This window comes from Mobula birostris, chromosome 29 (genome assembly GCF_030028105.1).
Source record: "Mobula birostris isolate sMobBir1 chromosome 29, sMobBir1.hap1, whole genome shotgun sequence".
NCBI classification, from domain to species: domain Eukaryota; kingdom Metazoa; phylum Chordata; class Chondrichthyes; order Myliobatiformes; family Myliobatidae; genus Mobula; species Mobula birostris.
The window spans coordinates 8136561-8142363 of NC_092398.1; positions in this window are offsets into that span (position 1 = coordinate 8136561).

Below are 5803 nucleotides of genomic sequence, written 5' to 3' on the forward strand. Positions count from 1 at the left end.
AAGAGGACACGGGTTTAAGGTGCTGGGGAGTAGGTACAGAGGAGATGTCAGGGTTAAGTTTTTTTACGCAGAGAGTGGTGAGTGCGTGGAATGGGCTGCCTGCAACGGTAATGGAGGTGGATACAATAGGGTCTTTTAAGAGAGTTTTGGATAGATACATGGAGCTTAGGAAAATAGATGGCCATGGGTAAGCCTAGTAATTTCTAAGGTAGGGACATGTTCGGCACAACTTTGTGGGCTGAAGGGCCTGTATTGTGCTGTAGGTTTTCTATGTTCTATATATATAGAGAGAGTTCGCATCTCTCTGAAGCTTATTTCGATCCTTTGAGGTAAACCCCCTCCCCCGTATACCAGACGGTAATGCAGCCTGTTAGAATGCACTCACGGTACATCTGTAGAAAATTGCGAGTGTGCTAGGTAACGTACCAAAACTCCTCAAAGTCCTAATGAGATACAAATTTACTTTGAACTTTGAACTTCTGAACTTTGAAATTTTAAGCATGGGTCTAGAGCAGCAGCAGAGCTTGGTATGAATGAGAGACCATGTACTTAATTTCCTGTAAAATGTTGACATTAAGAAGAAATCCAGAGGAGGCCAGCAAGCAGAATTGGCTTTGGTGGAAAAGGGTTGACTGCAAAGTGAAGTGGGAATTGAGTTGCTATTAACTTGGCCCGTCCCGCTCTGCTTTCTCATCCAATTACCAAGGAAATTGGCGGGAGGCCCAATTAAATTTCCATGGGCAGACCTCATTCATAATGAACAGCCTTATTTCAGCCACTTCTGGTTTATTGTAGCTGCTTTATTTCACACCGGCTTTTGTCTAATTGGGCTACACGTTAGATCGTTACTCCAAACGGTCCCTCAAACAGGGGCACCCTCCGGCTGTCAAGGTAATTCCAGTGCCATCCCTGTCGGTCCAATTAAAAGTAGCTTCACCCTGGCTCACTTCACTTCTGCGGAGAAATTAAAGGAACATTTGCAATTGATACGGAAATCTCTGCTTTCCAGTTAAAAGCTAAAAGAACCTACCATATCTCTTTCGGAACACTCCAAAGCCTTTTCACCCAATGCTTGTTATTTACTGTTTAAAAGTAGGAAAGGTGGATTTGTGCATAGCAGGATCCCACAAGCTGTTAAAAGGGTAAGATGAGGAAACACACACCGATCCTCCAAGAGGGATCAGAAGTGAGAAGAGGGAGTGATTTCAAGTTCCTGGGTGTTAATACCTCTGAGGACCTTACCTGGTTGCAACATATTGATGCAGCTATAAAGAAGGCAAGTCAGCGGCTATATCTTATAGGGAGTTTCAGGGGATTTGGAATGTCACCTAAAACACTCGAAAATTTATACTGACGTACCGTGGAGAGCATTCTAACTGGCTCTATCACCAACTACTATAGGGGTGGGAAGGGTTATTCACACATTCAAATAAGCTGCAAGACTTGTAAACTCTGTCAGCTCCATCATGGGCACTGGCCTCCATAGTGTCCAAAGCATCTTCAAGGAGCGGTGTTTCAAAAAGGTGACGTCCATTGTTAAGGACCCTCATCACCCAGGACGTGCCCTCTTCTCATTCCTACCAGCAGGAAGGAGGTACAGGAGCCTGAAGGCACACACTCAGTGATTCAGGAACAGCTTCTTCCCCTCTGCCATCTGATTTCAGAATGAACATTGAACTCATGAGCACTACCTCACGACTTTATTTCTATTTTTGCACTACCTATTTAATTTAACTATTTAATATATATATATATCTTTTTTTCAATAGTGGGGGACTCTTGGACCAGAGGACATCCCCTCAGAATACATGGACGTCCCTACAGAACAGAGATGAGGAGGAACACACAGAAAAATTGCTGGTGAGTATTTAAGAAATTCTGACCAAGGGTCTCGGCCCGAAACGTCGACTGTACCTCTTCCTATAGATGCTGCCCGGCCTGCTGCGTTCACCAGCAATTTTTATGCGTGTTGCTTAAAATTGCAGCATCTGCAGCTTTCCTCCTGTTTGAGAGATGAGGAGGAATTTCTTTAGCCAGGAGATTGTGAAACTGTGGGATTCATTGCCGCAGGTGGCTGTGGAGGCCAAGTCATTGGGAATATTTAAAGCTGAAGTTGATAGCTTATTGATTAGTAAGGTAAGTTACAATTAGTAATAGGGCAAAAGAAAAACAGATTCTTGCAAGAACAGCTAAATTTCTTAACGGAAAGAAAGTTTCTATTGTTAATGGTCGGGCCTATAGGCAACTCCAGACCAATGCAATCTAGACAACTCTTCACTGTGCTCTCGTAGGCCCAGTAAGCTCCTGAGATCAGAGCAATAAAGGCTAGTCTTGTCCAGTTGCAGTTATATAAATAATGAATAGTGTCATCAGAAACTTCCTAATTGACATTTCCTATATTTAGCCTTGACTACAAACACCATGGACATCAAATCTGTGTGTGTTATGTTTCATAGTCCAAAACATAAAACAAATTGAAATAAAAACACAGAGTTGGGAATAACATGTTATAGTTTCATTTTACTTTAAGCAAGGCGCACGATGTGGTGGTGTGATAACATATGCCATTCACATACTTCTACATATAACCATTTATGAATTATTTAAACAAAAAGAATGCTTAATCAAACAAAATTAATCAAATATTGTTGAAATATTAACTACATAACAGAGTGCAAGATTAATTTTAAATGATTATGCCATTTACTTATTTGAGAGATGTTGTCATTGATATTGGAACACGTTAAATATGAGCTGCAAAAGAAATATTGCACAATGTCTATTCACCTTCTCCCTCACCTCCACTCAGGGCCCTAAACAGTCCTTCCAGATGAGGCAAAACTTCACTAGCAAATCTACTGGGGTTGTCTATTGTGTCCGGTGCTCCTGATGTGGCCTACGCTACATTGCAGCGACTTGTCATAAACTGGGGGGACCTCTTCGTCGAGCAACTCCACTCTATCCGCCAAAAGTGTAACTTCCTGGTGGTCAAACATTTCAATTCCCATTCCCATTCCCATTCCGACATGTTTGTCCATGGCCTCCTCTTGTGCCAAGATCAGGCCGCCCTCAGGGTGGAGAAACAACAACTAATATTCCCGCAAACACGAGGAATTCTGCAGATGCTGGAAATTCAAGCAACTCACATCAAAGTTGCTGGTGAACACAGCAGGCCAGGCAGCATCTCTAGGAAGAGGTGCAGTCGACGTTTCAGGCCGAGACCCTTCGTCAGGACTAACTGAAGGAAGAGCTAGTAAGAGATTTGAAAGTGAGAGGGGGAGGCAGAGATCCAAAATGATAGGAGAAGACAGGAGGGGGAGGGATGGAGCCAAGAACTGGACAGGTGATTGGCAAAGGGGATATGAGAGGATCATGGGACAGGAGGTCAGGGGAGAAAGACAAGGGGGGGGAACCCAGAGGATGGGCAAAGGGTATAGTCAGAGGGACAGAGGGAGAAAAAGGAGAGTGACAGAAAGAATGTGTGTATATAAATAACAGATGGGGTACGAGGGGGAAGTGGGGCATTAGCGGAAGTTAGAGAAATCAATGTTCATGCCATCAGGTTGGAGGCTACCCAGATGGAATATAAGGTGTTGTTCCTCCAACCTGAGTGTGGCTTCATCTTTACAGTAGAGGAGGCCGTGGATAGACATGTCAGAATGGAGATGGGATGTGGAATTAAAATGTGTGGCCACTGGGAGTTCCTGTTTTCTCTGGTGGACAGAGCGTAGGTGTTCAGCAAAACGATCTCCCAGTCTGCGTCGGGTCTCGCCAATATATAGAAGGCCACATCGGGAGCACCGGACGCAGTATATCACCCCAGCCGACTCACAGGTGAAGTGTATATTCCCGTTGGGTAGCCCCCAACCTGATGGCGTGAATATCGATTTCTCCTTCCGATAAAAAAAATTTCCCTTCCACTCTTCTTCTATTCCACCCTCTGACCTTCTTACCCCTTCTCACCTGTCTATTAGCTCCCCCGGGTCCCCTCTTCCTTCCCTTTCTCTTATGATGCACTCTCCTCTCCTGTCAGATTCCTTCTTCTCCGCCCCCTGACCTTTCCCACCCACTTGGCTTCACCTATCACCTTCCAGCTAACCCCCTTCGCCTCCCCCAAACTTTTTATTCTAACATCCTCCCCCTTCCTTTTCAGTCCTGAAGAAGGGGCTCGGCCCAAAACATCGACGATTTAGTCATTTTCATAGATGTTGTCTCACCTGCTGAGTTCCTCCAGCAGACCTGGTATGTTTCCCCAGGAACAACCAAAAATAGTATGTGACAAATAAAGCTAATTTTTAATCTTTAAATTAAGTGTGCATCGTACTTAATCTTGTACTTAACTTGGGATGGCAGGATAGTGTGGTGGTGAGCACAGCAACTTACTGTACCAACAACCTGGGTTCAATTCCTGTCGCTGCCTGAAAGGAGCTTGCAGGTTCTCCCCGTGTCCGTGTGGGTTTCCTCCTGCTGTCCCAAGACATAGCGGTTGGTAGGTTAATTGGTCATTGTAAATTGTTGCGTGATTAGGGTCGGATTAAATTGGGGGATTGCTGGGCCGCACAACTCGAAGGGCCGGAAGAGCCTATTCTGCGCTATAGCACAATAAATAAATAGATAGATAGATAGATGGATAGATAGATAAATAAATAAAACTTGTGTAAACAGGACAAGTGTTGGCAACTGGTGAAATGAAAACTCTGCAGGCTACCCTTTACTTCACCAAACTGTTTAGCTTCCTCCCTTTTTTCTCCTTGGAAGTGGAGGTTAGGCCTGGCCTTGCTTTGACAGAGGAGTTGGAAGCCTGACAGTTTTCGTTTACAGCCCTTCTGAGGGCAAGGCTTCCTCAGTCACCAGCCCTTTCCAATCCAGTTGCCTCAGAGAAAGGGTTAACTCCATGCAGGACCTGGGCCTACAGATAAAGAGCAGGTTGTCAACAAGCAGCAACCTCTCACTCACATCGGTGAGAATAAAGAGCTGATTGTTGACTTCATCTCCAAGAGGACCATAGCCTTGTCATTGGGTTTGGAGACTCGCGTGCCTCAGTGACCCGGAGAGCTACGTTGGCTGGAGTCAGGGCTTTATGATTTGGCTCTTGGTGGGGTCACCCATGCCAAACAGGTCAAAGGGTAGAGGCCAGACTAAGTGTGGTCCACCAGGTTCTTGTGGGGTGGGGGGGGTGCGTCAGCTCAGGGCCAACAACCCTGACAGGTCAAACAAAACTGTTACAGAAACAGCAATGAAGAATCCTTCTATGTCTGAGTGCGACGGTATTCCTGAGTCTCCACCCAGGACAGTAGTGATAACCAAGAGGAAGCTACTGACACGATGAAGGGAGCCCTGAACACCGCCAGAGATGGAGGACCTTCATTGCTGCCCTAAACACCAGTGGCATAACAGGCAGTAAGTAAGTGTTGACACCAGGAAGGGAAAGGAAGACAAATATGCACCGCTGATCAGTGGTGGAGAAAGCCAGCAGCTTTAAATTCCTGAGAGTTAACATATCAGCTGGCCTGTGCTGGGCTTAGTATTTTAATTTTCCTCACAGAAACTAGCCTCCCCTCAAAGGAGGCGATATTTCTTTCTGTCACAGTAAACCAGCCAACATAATCAAAGACACCTCCCACCACTGACATCATTCTGGTACTCCCTTTCCACTGGGTAGAGGACACAGATGCTTGAAAGCTCGTACCGCCAGGCTCAAGGACAGCTTTTTTTTCCGAGCACGGTCCTCGTGGATGATAAAATTAGAATCAGAATCAGAGTCATGTTTATAATCACTGATATAAAGTATCGTGCAAAACGT